At 35.0% G+C, this 17,219-nt stretch overlaps 1 protein-coding gene and 1 pseudogene across 1 annotated transcript in view; one reads left to right on the top strand and one right to left on the bottom strand.

Moving 5' to 3' along the window:
- Nucleotides 1–17,219, bottom strand: part of GALNT13 (polypeptide N-acetylgalactosaminyltransferase 13) — a 593,991-nt gene that overhangs the window by 506,821 nt on the left and 69,951 nt on the right. The gene's annotated exons all lie outside the window — the stretch shown is intronic.
- LOC129061870 (60S ribosomal protein L23a-like) lies at nt 14,206–14,690 on the top strand (annotated as a pseudogene).

The raw sequence follows: 17,219 nt of genomic DNA, 5'->3' as shown, positions 1-17,219 counted from the left end.
ATATCTGGTGGTAATAAATTCTCAGAAGAAAGTCGAAACAGGCTAAGAACTGATCTTTCCAACTAGTGTGTTATAAAATATTTACAGATATCCCTTGATACAGTAATCATCTCAAACATCAGGAGTGGCCAAGCAGAGTAACCTCAAGTTGTCAGAGTTTAAAACGAGGTAGTCTCTAGTCATACAAAGCTTGTTCAGGGCTCTTTGGAGGATGGCCTAAGCAAGTGGGGACTGAGAGTATGTTCCATTCTTTCTGAAAGTAGCATAAAGAGGTACCTACTTCTGCACATCTACTTCAGCATTCAGCTACAGGCCACTGGCAAGAGCTCATGAAATGGCTTGAGGATTTTTTTTTCAGGGTGCAAGGAGCATTGTATGTAGTTTAAAGCTCAGCACATTACACATAGGGGAGCAAAGAGTTTGGGCAGAAACTTCTAGTGAGCACAGCTCTAATAGATGACCCAAATATCTAGCAATATAAATATAAGGTAATTCTGTTCTGTATGCTGCTTATTTTCTATTTCTGTGTTAACCATGTCAGCTGTAGATTGTTTTAACAATGCTTAAACATTCTTCAAATGCAAGTTTTATAATTATTTTAAATTTTCTGGTAAAAATTTTTAACAGATTTGAAATCCATTTATATCCATAAAAACTCAAAATTATAATTATTAATTAAAAAGAGAGCTGACATATTTTAAATGTCATGTCAATTGATATTTTGGCCCTAAAAATAAAGGTTTGAAATCTTTTACACCTACTTGTACAAACAAATTTTCTCAGTCTTGATGATGATAGACTATATCATCATGTAAAGTGTAATGATCTGCAAACATTATAACAATTTCAAGTATATACTCAGTTATTAAATGTTGAAATCCTAGAGGCAAGATTTCACTAATATATATTTTTAAATATTTTATTTGGAGGTCTTATGCAATCTGGTAAACCTTCTCTTCTTTAATATATTGTTTTTACAATAATAATTTAATAATTTGAAGAACATATAATTAACTTTTAACCAAACTTCATATTAATATACTCATATTTGCTCTATTTTATCTCAAGATTCATGAAGTCCTGTATCCTTCTTAGTGCCTAATACAATTGAAAATTTATATTTTTCCATATTTGTGTGATTGATGTCTGTCTTCTCCAAAGTACAGTAGAAAACACCGGAGTAAAGTTTTACATGGTGGCAGTAGAAATGGTGGGAGTTGTAGTTTCACTCCAAGAACAGTGGCTGTTGTACATTAAGCTCTTATTGGAGAAATAAATTAGTTCAACCATCTATTAATCAATAGCTAAGCTTCTCCTATAAAACTTTCTATTTTTTAAGATTTTATTTATTTATTTTTAAAGAGAGAGGAATGGAGGGAGAAAGAGAGAGAGAGAAACATCGATGTGAAAGAGATAGATTGGTCAGTTGCCTCTGACACACCTCTACCTGGGAACCTGGCCTGCAACCCAGGGATGTGCCCTGACTGGGAATTGAACCAGTGACTCTTTGGTTCAGAGGCCTGGACTCAATTCACTGAACCACACCAGCCAGGGCAAACCTTCCTATTTTTATCTTTCCTTTTCCCACTAGATTTTTTTTCTGTCCCTGTTTTGAAGTCTTGGTCAGGTAGAAATCTTTAGTGTCAAAGAATGGGAAGAAACAACTCTTTTCAGCCCTCCATGATCTTTCAGCACCACGGAGAGCGACAAGTGAGTCTCTAAACCAACTACATGGTCATGCCAGCCTGACTAAGCTACTATATAGCATACATTTACAGAGATAAATAAAGAGAAAGTCGTGTGTAAAAGACTATGCTGCTATTCAGCATTCATAAAGAGAGAAAAGTAAATAAATGGAAAGCAGGACAATGTGGAAAAGCATTGGTATTCACTTAAGGGAATGTGGTATTGCTGTCACTTAACCTTTCTGTAAATGGAAAGTAAAATGTCAAGTGCCATAAGAATCCAAAGCATGAAACAATTACATATCCACAATCTCAATATTTTTTCACTCGTATATGCCATATAGACATATCCCATCTTAGAAGATAAACCCCTGGAAATCGGGAACTATATCACTGGTTCCTAGGCCTGAGTACAAACAATGCCATGATTCCTAGACCTGAGTACAATGTCTAGCAACATAATCCAGAGCCATTTATTCATTAAACATATGTACTAAATTACATATATTTTAATCCTGTCAATAACATTCCATTTGTTTATTAAAGCTCATGAATGATCCATTATATTGGCAAAGATATTTTTATAACTAAGAATAATAATTCTACTTATATTGTGAATAGGAATGCTTATCAAAAATAACTAGCAGGTAAATTTTACTGTTTTTCATATATTAAGCCATATTTAAAAATATCATCCTCTTTTAATGAAGGATTTTCCAGTGTGTTTAAATTAGTTGTTTAAAAATTTGCTCATAACTCCAGCATACTAAATGTAACAACCACAAATTCTTTTACTCAATAAGTAGGTACCATAATGCTCTAGTCCATCAATACAAAAATGTAAAAGTTATCTTATAGAATTACAGTAAATTAGATGCAAAAAGCATCAAATCCACTATTTTTAAATTTTGATTTTTATAAAGATTTCCAGAATCATTTTTGGATTATTTTCTTTAGCTTTGTTTTTCTTCAGTTACCCCATTCAAGTAAAATTTATGTTACTTGCAATGTACAAAATAAAATTATTTATATTGAACAAGAAAAATTTAAGTAGGAAACACAAATTATTCATGTTTTAATGGGAAACAAGAAGTAGAAAGTGTTAAGAGAAGTGTCACAAATTTTGGTTCTAGACCCTATCTAAACATCTGGTTAGAGTCCCAGATGAAAAGAGAATTTTTTCACTTTAAATCCATCTGTGTTTCCCAATTGATATGAATAGGCAATTGTTTCAACATTAAATGACAGAAGAATCACCCTCATTTGGTAGGACAAAGTGACTGCCACTACCTGTGAGGAACTTATAAAAGATGTAAATAAAAGGAGAATGAGGAGAAAAGAGAACCCTAGTGCACTGTTGGCAGGAATGCATACTAGTGCAGCCACTGTGGAAAACATTATGGAATTTCATCAAAAAACTAAAAATGGAACTGCCTTTTGACCCAGAATTTCTGCTGCTTGGAATACACCCTAAGAAACCTGAATCACCGACTCAATCAGTAAATGAGTAGATCAAAAAATATGGTACATTTACACAATGGAATACTACACAACAGAAATAAATAATGAGCTCCTACCTTTTGTGACAGCATGGATGGAATTGGAGAATATTATGCTAAGTGAAATAAGCCAGTTTGTAAAAGACAAATACCATATGATCTCACCTATAAGAGGAATCTAAAGAACAAAGCAAAGTAACATGAAAAATAGAACCACAGGCATGGAAACATGGAACAGACTGAAAGTGACCAGAAGGGAGGGGGCATGGAGATAACTGTGGAAGGAAGGGAAAGGGGCTAAAGAGCATGTATTAATGACCCATGAACATGGACAACAGTGTGGGAATTGACTGTGGGAGCAGGGATGGGCAGAGGAGGGCAAAGAGGGAAAAAATTGGGACAATTGTAATAAACTAAAAATAAAAAATGATTAAAAAGTGAAAAAAATATATTTCACTTAATTTGGAAACATCAGAAGCTTGTTATGCTATCAATTAAAAATTTAAAAGAACATGTTATTAAATTTTTTCATTTTTTAGCCTAGAAGGTATAACAATACATTTTCAGAAGTAATTATATTATGATATATACAAAGGAAATATATATTATATATACATATAACATATGTAGGTTTAATAACTACAAAGAGTATAAAGCATTTATAAACGTGTAGTAATAACATGTATAGAAGTAAAACTTGGCAGATTATTAAAAACAAGGAAAATGATGAAACATTTAAAAATAGGTCTCATGATTCTAAATGTAATAGAATTAAAGAAGACATGTAAGAGTAGAGTAGGTAGTGATGTTTTCAAGTACTATTTCCTCAGAATGGTCCTTAGTATCATATAAAAGCAATCAAGTTTGCTAGCCATAAAGAGCATAATAGTAGACTCACCAAGAATTCCATAAACATGGGAATTCACTTGTTTCATAATTTATAATCTAAGATATTCATAATTACTTACAATTGTAAATAAAAGAGAATTTAAAGTATAGTATTTAAGTTTATCTGTGTTCAGGAGTGTACAGAACAATTGTAAACATTCTTTCCAGATTGTCAGTTTTATCAATTTGGCCAACTTCTTTGTTTCGCTTCTCATTATATACGTATGTATGTGTGTATGTATGTGTATATATATGTGTGTATGTTAATCTGTGAGTTATAGCATGATTCATTTTCATAAGCTGAATGTCCAGAGTTGTTATTCTTGTGTGAAATTGCTATAAGATACTTGATTGTGAAAAAATTATCTTTTATAACTACTTCTCATTAAACATAAAGTGGGACTATGCCATGTGACATATAGTTGTGATACTGAATCCAAGAATGTTCAATGATCAGTAGAGAGAATCAAGATGGTGGAGGAGTGAGTTGAGGTCACTCTGACTTCCTCTCAGGACCAACCTGGAGTTGCAGCTAAATTGTGGAGAGATCATCTGGAACAGCTAATCAGTAGTGAGAGAGGAGCCTTGTAACCTCAGAGACAGAAGAATTGGCTCTAGCACAGTCTGGCTGGTGGGGAGAGTTGTGGAGTCTTGGGAGGGCAGGCGGGTCACCCAGGGGTGGCAGTGCCAGAGGGATATTGAAGGGGCCAGCTGGATCCCCCTGAGAAAAGTCGGGTCTGGGCAGAGGCAGGGGTTTCCAGCCTACAGAACCAGAGCCTAAAAGGTACACAGAAAATAGCCAGCTGCTTAAAGTGGCAGGGTTTCTCTCTGCCAGAGATGGGCAGCTAGAGACACCCAGAGCCATTTAAATGGCTAATGCATAAATTTTTATTTGCAGCCACTTGCCTTGGTCTCCAGCAGAGGTGGGCAGAGTGGGCTAGAGACCCCTGAGGAGAGACTGGGGAAGGAGGCTCTGTAGAGAGAACTGAGAGAGCAGCCTGCGGGATCCTAGGGCTGACACTTCCCCGATTCAGCAGCAGCCATCTTGATCAGGCAGAGACCACTCTCCTGAGAGGCAGCAGCATCAGAGGACCCAATAATCCCACTGCAAGAGGGACTCTGACCCACCCTGAGCTGTCTAAGGTGGCCTGCTGAGTGCAGAGTGACTAGATTAACAACTGAAGGAGACAGCCACAGAAAGTACATTCCTGGAAGTCTCGAACAGACTGCCTAAGGTTAGACAGGGAAAACATCTGACATCATCAGAGGCAGATCCAGAAAGTAAAAACAGTGATCTCCTACCATAGAAGTTCACACCACAAAGTCAGGAAATCAAGACAGATCAACTTAAGAAACAAAACCAAAAGAGAAGAATCTCACAAATAATGAGAAGACAGAGAAATACTCCCCACTCAAAGGGAAAGGAAGAATCCCCAGAAGGAGAACTCAATGAAATAGAGACAAGTAAACTATCAGATACTGAGTTCCAAACAACGGTTCTAAGGAAGCTCAATGAGCTCAGTGAGCACAGAGAGAATTACAAAACCTACAGGGAAACTAAGAAGAACTTAGTACAAACTATATCAGCATGAAAAAGAACATAGAAACTATCAATAAGAGACAAGAGGAAAAGAAGAATACCATTTCTGAATTGAAGAACACAGTAGAATGAATCAACTCCAACCAAAGCAAGCTACGTGAAGCTGAGGATCGAATCAGCGAGCTGGAAGACAAGGTTAAAAAAAAAAAAAAGCTCCCAGAAAGAGCAAGAAAATGAAAAAAGACTCAAACAGGTTGAAGAGGCATTTAGGGAAATGCAGGACAACCTGAAACATAATAATATCTGTATAATAGGGGCACCAGAATGAGAAGAAGAGGAGCAAAGGATAGAGAACCTGTTTGAAAAAGTAATGATGGAAAACTTCCCTAACTGGAAGAGAGAAAAAGTCACACAAGTCCAGGAAGGACAGAGGGTCCCATTCAAGAGGAACCCAATGAGGCCCACTCCAAGACACATCATCATTAAAATGGCAAATATCAAAGATAAACAGAGAATCCTAAAGCAAGCAAGGGAGAAACAGATAGTAACAATATAAGGGAACTCTGGTATGGCTAGCAGCTGACTTCTCAACAGAAGCACTACAAGCCAGAAGGGATAGTCAAGAAACCTTCCAAGTAGTGAAAAGCAAAGGCCTGCGACCAAGACCACTCTACCCAGCAAAACTCTCAATTAAAATGGAAGGTGAAATAAGGAATTTCCCAGACAAAAGAATGCTAAAAGAATACACCTCCACCAAACCAGCACTGCAAAATATGCTAAAGGGACTGCTCTAAGATGAAGGAAAAGAGTCTATGAATACCCAGTTCCTTTCACATTTGCCAATATTACCAATATTTTTAATACATATTAATCTGATTGTGACAATGATGTGGTATTTTAGTTGTTCCTTTATTATTTGTTGAAACTAAACCTGTTTTTGTATATTTCTTGCTTATTTATATTATTTTTAAAAAGCTTTAAATGACTTTTTGGTATTCTTTATCCATTTTTTTGATTAAAGGTTTGTAGAATAGTTCCCCCTAAAAAAAAAACAAACTATTAACCCTTTTTTGAGATGTGTTGCAAATACTTTCCCATTCTATTACTTGTCCTTTAACTTTTTTTATATGTATATTACTATATAGTCTTAAATGTTTAATATAGTCATATTGTCAATATTTTAACTTATAGATTCTGGGTTTGAATAGTTTACTTCAGAGCAAGAAAAATATTAGTTTTTATTTTCTCCTAAAACTCCTTAGATTCTACATATTGATGTTTAACTCACCTGAATATTTCTTGTATAATGTGTGAAATAGGGCTCTTTGTTTTATTTCAAGTAATAGTGGTCCATGCACCTTATTTGTTGAATCAGCCTTATTTTACCCATTGATTTGAAATATCAATTTAATCATATATTACATTGTTGGACAGATATATACTTTTTTCAGGATTTCTCATTATATTTCGTTGATCTACTTGATTAGTTCTGTGCTGGTGTCATGTTTTAATTGCTGAGACTTTATAATGGTTTTACATTTTTTAATATTTTATAATTGACTTTGACATTTAAAAAATAAATAAAATCAATCTGCATGAAAGGACGAAAGGAAGGAACTCCTACTTTTTGTGACAACATGGATGAAAGTGGAGAATATTAAGCTAAGTGAAATAAGCCAGTTGATGAAAGACAAATACCATATGATCTCACCTATAAGTAGAATCTATTCAACAAAATAAACTAACAAACAAAATAAACCACCGACATGGAAACATGGAACAGACTGAAAGTGACCAGAGGGGATGGGGAAAGAGGACAATGGTGGAAAGAAGGGAAAGGGACTAGACAAAGAACATGTATGAATGACCCATGGACATGGACAACAGAGTGGGAATTGACTGTGGGAGCATGGAGTCGGGGTGGGATGTGGTAAGGGGTGTAAATGGGTAAAAATTGAGACAACTGTAATAGAATAAACATAATTTAAAAATTTAAAAAAGTAAAGGATATTCAATGATCAACAATAAAATTTTTAAAGTGGTTAAAAATTAAAAACTGAAAATAATACATTTCTCTTTACAAATCTGAAAACTATGTAAGATGCAAGTAGTTAGATTTTTGATATTGATATAAAACCTAGAATCATGGCCTCAGGACACCCATGAGAGAAAGGAAAGCACAGCAGAAGTTAACTATACTAGAATCAGCTTTTCAAAAATGGTGCTTCTGCTTCCATTTTCATAACAAACAAACCATAGAAATCAGTACATAAAAAAAAAATCACACTCATATTCTCTCTTTTACCAATACAAAATTATGTGTGTATCTGTTTTCATCCATGTACCATCTTTCTTCTCAGGCTCAGGGGGCCACAACCAGTTTGTAGACTTTGAAGCAGAACAGACATGGATTAAATGTCCAGTTATGTCACTTAGCATGTACTTCTCTGAGAAGTAGTCACTTATTTGGTAAAATAAGGATACACCATGTTCCATAATAGATGTTTTAAGAACTAAATGACATGATATATATACCTGACTCACATTAAATACTCAGTAAGTGATACTATTCTTATGTTTCTTGTATTTTTAAATGCTGTTGCTGTCAATTTTCAAGTATAATTGAGATTTAAGTTCAATCCAGAAAGATTTCCTGCTCCTTGCTATGGGGACAATTTAGAAGTAGGAATCGGGGTGATCAATACTGATTAGGTACATATCAGAAATTCTCTCACTGCTTTCCCCCCTCCTCAAATCTCTAAAAATAATGGCTCAAACTTCAAATTAGAATAAACACTTGAGCCATGAATAGGCATCCAGACCTAAATACAACCTCTATCATTTGTACATGTGCACATGTACGAGTACCATGCACACAACTGAACATTAGCAAGCATGTGTACACAAGATTCCCCTGTAAAATGTAAGCACTATGAGCTTTGTCTGCATCGATCATTTAATTATCCTGTTAGATAAAACTCAGTGTCTAACATTTAATTAGGGCCCAATAAATAGCATGAATCATAATGTAGTCCTATATTCTTCTCAATAACCACTGCTTACTAGAAGAAAACTGGCTTTTTTATAGAATAGTCTCTTCATGATCAGACATTTTAATGGTCTCCAAACTAGACAGTGAATGCTCCTCTCTGTGAAGTTTGTCTTGTCAACAACCACCCACAGAACCTTCCATAGGCTTTGCATATAGAACATGATAATATTCAACCAGTTTAGTATCAAATAAATAAGCAAGTAACTCTATCCCATATTTCTAGTTTGGCCTGAAGTTTCCTCAGCTAACTCTGGCAAGAACAGAGATATCCTAAATTGCCAAAGATGTGAAAAATGCAGGAAGCTCTTAAGAAGGAACAGAAATAGAAGTATGATCTGTTCGTCAGGACTCAAAGTACTGATAGGAGTTACGATAATAACTCCAACATTTTCAAACTCAGAACTTTCCTTTACAAAGCATTATGGAAGATAACTTCCATTTTAGCATAATATTTTGCATTTTGGAACCCAATTTCCAGAGTTTCAGAAGAAAGTATAAAATCTCTGATTGAATTTATGTATTCACATGCAATTTACTTACCCATTACTGAGAGGTGAATTATCTAGGACTCCTTTTTCCCCACTCTTTTTATCTGTCTTTTGACTATTGAGTTTTTGTTATCAGTGCCAATGAAAAGAAGAACCAATTTCTTATATATGAATTATCAACTTGTGATATACAATCCTACAGAACTATTTAAGTAGAATTCTAAACCAATTATTCAGACTATTAATTTTGAATAATATTGCAGCATTTACTGCAAGGCTTTGAAAATTCTCTCATCGGAAAGTACAGAAGTGATAATTTCTAGATTTTAAAATAAGTATGCACTCTTTAAATAGAAATGTAGATGGATATTTCAATAACATTGAGAAAGTATTCCTCAATTTGCATTTTATAGACACTGCATGTGGTTCAGAGCCAATCTATATCTTTGCTTTTTTCTCCAAATATTAAGTAAAAGTTGAATAGTGTTTTATTCATCTATTTCTTTTGTCAATTATTAACCACTCATATTTTGAGATAAAGATCAAAGAAGAACATCGCCAAATGTAGCTCCTGGGGAATAAAAAAGCGCACCAATCAGTTCTCTATTTGTTTCTCCTATAAGGGAAATATTTCTCAAATAATTTGTCATAGTTCAAAACATAGTACTGAAAAGTGAAAGCCAAAATCAACGGGTCTGGGATAAGTAAGGAGAGACATCAAGCCAGAACTTGGTTGGAAACTCATCTGTTTATGAAGAAGAGACCTAGCTACAAAGAGCGGTCATGAGGGTTAGGAGCAGTATTCCAGTGACATATGATTCTAGTGAAAACTCTGTGGATAAGGATTTTGTACATGTGAGTGTTCACATGTTAAAAATAAGAACCAGAGAAATTGATCCAATATTAGGAAATCGAGAATTTCATCATTGAAAAACCTTGGTATCTGGCTTGTCTTAAATATTAGAAGATCTAGAAAAATTAAACTTATTTTGCTAAATGCAAAATGGAGCTACTTCACTGGACTAAGCAGTGATTATGTATAACATGGAGTTTTATGAAAATCTCCAATTTCCATCTCCTCTTTCCTTGAATCTATTATCAACAAGGGAGCTGAACTGATCCCATTAAACCCAAGTTAGATCACATTACTATTCTGCTCAAAATGCTGCACACCTCCACATCTCACTCAGAGTAGAAATCAGAGTCCATGTGGTGGTCTATCTGATCCTTTTTCACTGGCCTTCTTGCTTTTTCTCAAATAGTTCAAGCATTACTGTCCCTCAGGGCCTTGGCATTTTCAGTCCCCTTTGCCTATAATGACTTTCCCACAGAGAATTGCATCTTGCTCTCTCACTTCATTCAATTTTAACTAAATGTCATGTTCACAGTGAAAACTAACCACCTAATTTAATACTATGCCACTGAAACTCTTATCTCCCTTCCCTAGTTGCCTTTCCTCCATGGTTATCACCAATATAGATTTTACTTATATATCAGTGATTCTGTGTACCCTTTTACAATAGAAGCAACTTCAGATCATGGATCTTTGTATATTTTACTTTTTGCTATATTCTCTGCTTTGAAAACCATGCCTGGCACATGGCCCTTACTCCACAATTGCTTTGAATTAATAAGTGCTGGAGTGTGATTATTTTCCCCATGTTGTTAATGAGGAAACTAGAAGTTAGAGTTACATAATGTGTTCAAGATCACATAGCTAAAACTAAAAGCCCTATATTCTAACCTTGGCAGTCTGTCCAGGACTCAATATCTTAATAATCACACTACAGATATATCAATAAGAAGTGTGGGATTTTCAAGGAAAATAGAGAAAACATTTCTGTGTGAAGGTACAGAACATTATACTGTGAATAAATTCACAAACTTTATTCCTTTATATTACCTGTCTGACCTCTGTAAAAACATAAGGATCATGACCCTTAATCTGAATGGTGAAAATGAAGAAGAAATCAATGTTTTTATCAGTGCTTTCACTCTCTTGCCTCTCTCAGAGCTGCCTACTTAGCTCTCCTCCACTTTTCCTGGATTTGGGCTAATCAATACTATAAGGATATTTGTTTAAAATTAAAACAACTTCTATTTTTTTCTCCTTCAAATATTAATTATCTCTTAAAGTATAACATAAATAAAGAAAAGCTCACAAAACACAGCTATAAGCATAGCTCTGTGAAGTTAATAAAGTGAACACATCCTGTACCAGTATGATACTGGTAAATATGTGAGAACCAGCTGAACCACCTCAAAACAAAAGCACCTTGAAAAACCACAACATCCATGACATGAATACTCCCAGCATGGCCAATTCTGAGTCACCAATTTGATGTCAACCACCTTGCAAAGTTAAAACATTTAACAATCAATTCTTGCAACTTGATGCAAGCTATTTGTAACATATTATTAAAACCCCCAAAATTCTTATTTTCCCCCAATTGCTACTTCCCTCTTTGCAAAGGTAAACATTATCTTCACTTTTAAAAAATTTATTGTCAAGAGAGATAGGTAGAGCTAGAGCTGGAGCTAGAGCTAGAGCTAGGGATAGAGAACACTGATTTGTTTTTCCACAGAACTGATTTATGCATTCATTTGTTGTTTCTTATATATGTCCTGACCAGTGACTGAACCCACAACCTTGACATATCAGTGGGACCCTCTAACCAGCTGAGCTACCCAACCAGGGCAATCCTCACTTCTAACACCTATTTTTGAACACTTAACATAAAGGAATTATATACACTATTTTGCATGTGGTTTCTTTCTCTCCATTTTGTTTTTATGAAATTTATCCATGTGTTACAAGCAGTGGTAGATCATGAACTTTCAGTGCAGTGTAGTACTCTATATGATGTTATAATTTATACATTTTTAGAGTTGGTAAACACTTGGTTTGTTTCTAGTCATCAGTTATTACAAATGATATTTCCGTGAAAATTCTTATGCTGTGTTTTGGCAAACACATGTACTCATTACTGCAGTGTAGTACTCACCACACCTTCTTCCTAGAACTGCTGGATCAGAGGGTCTGTCAGGTTTATTACATACTGACCAAAATGGTTCCAAAGTGACTGTATGAATTTAAAGTAGTGTTTAGAGAGGTGGGAATTCTAGTCTCTCTATCTCTTCATCTAGGCAAGGAATTTTCAGTCTTTTTAAATTTTTTGCATTCTCATTCTGATATATTTCATTTGGATTTCAGTTTATTTCCCTGATGATTGTTGAGATTGAACACATTTTCATATGTTTAGTGAACTGTTTCAGGTACCTTCTTTTGTAAAGTGGTCAATTTAAGTCTTAAGTTCATTTTTCTTTAGGTTGTATGGTACATTAGTAGTTTTTTATACATATATTCTAAATATCACATCTTTTTTTGATTACAGGTATTAAAAATATCTTTGCCACTCTAGGACTTGCATTTTAATAGTCTTAATAGAATTCTTTAATAAACAGAAATTTCTTATTTTAAAATAATCTATCTAAGTCTTATATATTTGTTACCCCTTTTTCAACCTACCTATCCATTTATCACAGTTTTGAGATTTAATTCACATGCCTTACAATACACCCACTGAAGTGTGGTATAACTCAATAAATAGCTTTTAGTTTATTAACAGTTGTGTAACCATCACCACGACAAATTCTAAAACATTTTAATGCCCTCAAAATAAACCCCAAATTGATTTGAAATGACTTCTCATTTCCTGCCAGCCTTAGACAACGAAAAATTCATTTCTGTCTATATATTTACCTATTATGCACTTTTCATATAAATGGAATTATATAATATGTGTTCTTTTGTGGCAGATTTCCTGCATTTAGCATATTTTTGAAGATTCACCCATGTGGTATCCTGAATCAGTACCTTATTTTTTAAAGCTGAATAATATTCAATTATATAAATATGTTTCATTTTATTTACTCATTTATTCAACATTTGAGTTCATTTTCACTTTTTTGGCTATTATAAGTAATGCTTGTAAGCATATTCATTTACAAGTTGTTGCATGATCACATGCTCTCATTCCAATTGTGTATATGCCTAGGAGTAGAAATGCTGGGTCATATAGTAACTCCATGTCTAACATTTTGAGAAGCTGCCAAACTGTTTTCCTAAGTAGCTGCACCATTTGACCTTTCTACCAGCAGTGTATGAGGATTATAATTTCTCTACTTCCTTGACAACTGGCCACCCTAATGGGCGTTAAGTAGTATTTCATTGTGGCTTTGATTTTCATTTCCCTGAAGGCTAATGTTGTTGAGCACTGGGGGGCTGGTGGGGTGAGGGTTGGTTGTGGGGGTGGAGGGATGGTTGGAGAGTGAAAGAATGGAGAAAAAAGAAAACAGAGAAAGAATTAATGGACAACGACAACAGTGTGGCAATTGCAGAGGGGAGAGGGATGGGTGGAGGCATAAGAGGGTAAAAATAATGAAAACAAAGACAGAGACCTGTCTTCTCTTTGCTTTATTATTTGGCACACAAAAAGGAGTTAAAAAAAGAATTTTTTATATGTTTATCAGTATTTGTAATTTTTGGAGAAAAATATATTCAGATATTTTGCCCATTTTTTTGTTTGTTTTTCCTTTGCACATTTTTTAATCAGACTATTTTTCTTTTAATTATTGAGTTCTAAGAGCTCTCAATTATTTTTACATTTAGTGTGTTAGATGCCCTGTTTAAGAATCCTTTCCTTACTGCTGGGCCATAAAGATATTCTCTGATGTTAATTCCTAGAAGTATTACTGATTTACTTTTAAAGTTTGAATTAATTTTTATGTATGGTGTATGTCAAAATTAATTCTACATGGATATTCAGTCAGTTCAACATCATTTATTGGGAAAACAATCTACTTCTAATTTTAATGTCATATATGATTACTCCAATATGTGGATTATCTGGTGAATTGTTTTTATAATTGTTCCTTTGATTTTTTTTTTTTGTTATTTGTCCTTTTGGCATTCTTAATTTTTATTTTGTATTATGCTCTAGTCCTTGTGTATTAAAAAAATAAAAGATTAGAGGAAACCCGTTTCAAGAACATGGCTCCGAAAGCTAAGAAGGAAGCCCCCACCCCTCCCAAAGCCGAAGCCACGGCAAAGGCTCTGAAAGCAAAGAAAGTAGTGCTAAAAGGCGTCCACAGTCACAAAAAAAAAAGATCCGCACGTCTCCCACCTTCCGGAAGCCTAAGACACTGCGGCTCCGAAGGCAGCCTAAATATCCTCGAAAGAGCGCTCCCAGGAGAAACAAGCTTGACCACTATGCCATCATCAAGTTCCCCCTGACTACGGAGTCAGCCATGAAGAAGACAGAAGACAATAATACACTTGTGTTCATTGTGGATGTCAAGGCCAACAAGCACCAGATCAAACAGGCTGTGAAGAAGCTGTATGACATTGATGTGGCCAAGGTCAACACCTTGATCAGGCCTGATGGGGAGAAGAAGGCGTATGTTCGACTGGCTCCAGACTATGATGCTTTGGATGTCGCCAACAAAATTGGGATCATCTAAACTGAGTCCAGTTGGCTAATTCTAAATATAAAAATTTTATACTAAAAAAAAAAAGAAAAAAAGAAAGATTAACCAAGTCAGATGTAATTTTTCTTCAGAAACAAAACAAAACAAACAAAGCATGCTTTTGTTTATGGCAAGCAGTTTTGATATCTGTGGAAGTGAGATTCTTGCAATGTCTAAAGAAAAATAAATTCCTGAGACCTGCATGGGAGGATGTGGCTCTGTGGTATGGTTTACTGATGATGTACAATTGAGGGGATTCTCCACCTGACTTTCAATATTTCATCTCTGTTATCTCGCCATAGAAAAAGTCCAATCTTGTCTTCAGCAGGGGCAGGATGAAGGCCACTGTCCAGAGTTTATGCTCCATATTAAAATCCAGTCCAGTCCCGCATTCTGCTGGCTCGTTGTGTGTTTCCAGCTGTTGTCCATTTCAGGCTCCCTCCTGGAGATTCCATGTGGAGCTGCATGGCCATGGAGAGACAGGTGAGTGCACTATGCGAGTGCAGGTCACAAGCAAAAGAGCTTCTTTGTTCCCTTAGGGCTTTATTTAGCATGGGCTTGGGACAAACCAGGTGTTTTTTCAAAAGGAAAATCAACTTCCCTAACTCTCCTGCACTCTGGATGGGTCCACCCCCTTGTTAGACTTCTTTGGTCCAGCACCTTCTCCTGTGCCCATCAGCAATCCGGTACCAGAGGGGAGAGGGAGGAATGTTAATCCCCCTGGCGGAGCAATGCGGTAATTTCCCGGGGTGTGAAACTGTAGCTTCCTAGCTAGCAAGCAGGCTTCTTGTTTCCCAGTTTATTAAGCTCAATGTCTAGTTCCCTTTGCTCCCCTTTTCTAGCTAAATAACAATGGTAAGAGTTTAAGTAGGAAAAAAATGACAAATCGAGTTGGGGATTGAGCTTGTTTAAAGTTGTTTTTCAGTCCTTCATGAGAGCTGGTGTATTTCTGGTTCACCCTTCCTCTTAGGCCGTGACACTTCCAGGGTTCTAAATGCACATTTTGAGTATTATCCAGGACCTCTGCTCTTTGATACTCCCTGATCTCTCATATTTGTCTCATCAGCCCGAGACTGTCAAAAATCTGTTCAGTTTCTTATTCATTAAGTGCCTCTTTTTGTTCAACTTTTTGGCCTCTCAGCTCTACATGACATGAATGGGCAAAATTATTTCTTTGCACATAATTTTAAGAGGAAAAGAGATAAAGACCGTCAGGCTTATTTCAATTTACTTCTCTTGTTTTACACCCTGACTACCTTGCTACTTCTCTGATCTTGTGTGTCAAATTTTGTGTTTTTCCCCATGTTTTCTAGTTGCTCTCAGTGGTACAATTGTTCCACAAGAAGCTATTTTACCATTATTGGAAGTAAAATCTTCCCCACATTCACTGTCCTTTCTTTTGTACAGGGAAACACATCCCATAAGGTGGGGTACTGACTGGATTCATTTGTCTTCTTTTGGATCAACAAGTGTAAGTCCTTAGCTGAAAATATGTCAACAGTGAAAGTCAGAAATGTAAACAACATCTTTTGTGTATTCTGTTTTGACTTGAACTTTCTAGATCTCAGAAATACATTGTTATAGACACAGAACAACTTTAAACAAGGACCTCATTATAATTCTGTACTTACAGATGTTCTGCTTTAAACTTGAAATCTAACCATAACACAGATGCTCATGTGATTTTTCTCTGAACAAAGAAATATGTTGTATAGTAAAAATTATTAGAAAAAGTGGCAAAAGAATATAAGAAGTGCCTCAGCTTTGAGATGAGATGAATATATATTCATATCCTGGTTTTACCACCTACTACCTACTTGACCCAGGATTTAATATCTCTACTCCTCAGTTTGCTTTTCTATTAAATCACTTTCTAATATCAGTTTCTAATATCTGTGTAATATGAAGTTTGTGTAAGTTTAAATGAAATAACATACAGAGTTTCTGACTCAAAATCTGTTTAACTGAAAGTGCTGCATCAATATTAGATATTCATTCATAATTTTAAAAATTTATCATGCTAAGTAAAAGTATCTAAAAATAGTTTAGAATAATGCTGGATTTCCTAGGTTTTAAAATTATAAAAGAATAGATTATTTTAAGTTGCATATTTTTAAGGTGATGGAAAATTTTATATATAAAACAAAACGTATTAGAGGGGAAATGATTGAGGTTCAAAAGAATTTCTTTATAGGGAGAACAATATTAAGTAGCCAACATTCTTACTGTAGATTCTTTGTATTTAAAGGCTAGATAATTGCCAAGAATAATAGGTTCATAAAACCATATTAAAATTAGGAGAATTGAAAGTGAACCTTTAAATAGTTATGAGACTTTAAATCATATTCCATTAAGTAATAGAAAACCCTGCATATTTAGGGACAACTGATTCAGAACTTGTTTTCAGAGAATCATGACAGCTTAAAATTGTAAGGGATCTTATTTAAAAGATGAAAATGCTCCAATCTAGAAAAGGTGAAGAGCTTTCCAAGATTACGCCCAGAAAAAAGGACTGAAAAAATACCAGATTAAAATCTG

This window comes from Pteronotus mesoamericanus, unplaced genomic scaffold, assembly GCF_021234165.1.
Source record: "Pteronotus mesoamericanus isolate MK-2021 breed Mesoamerican mustached bat unplaced genomic scaffold, CSHL_Meso_final scaffold_651, whole genome shotgun sequence".
Classification (NCBI taxonomy): Eukaryota; Metazoa; Chordata; class Mammalia; order Chiroptera; family Mormoopidae; genus Pteronotus; species Pteronotus mesoamericanus.
This window is presented reverse-complemented; position numbering and strand designations above follow the sequence as displayed.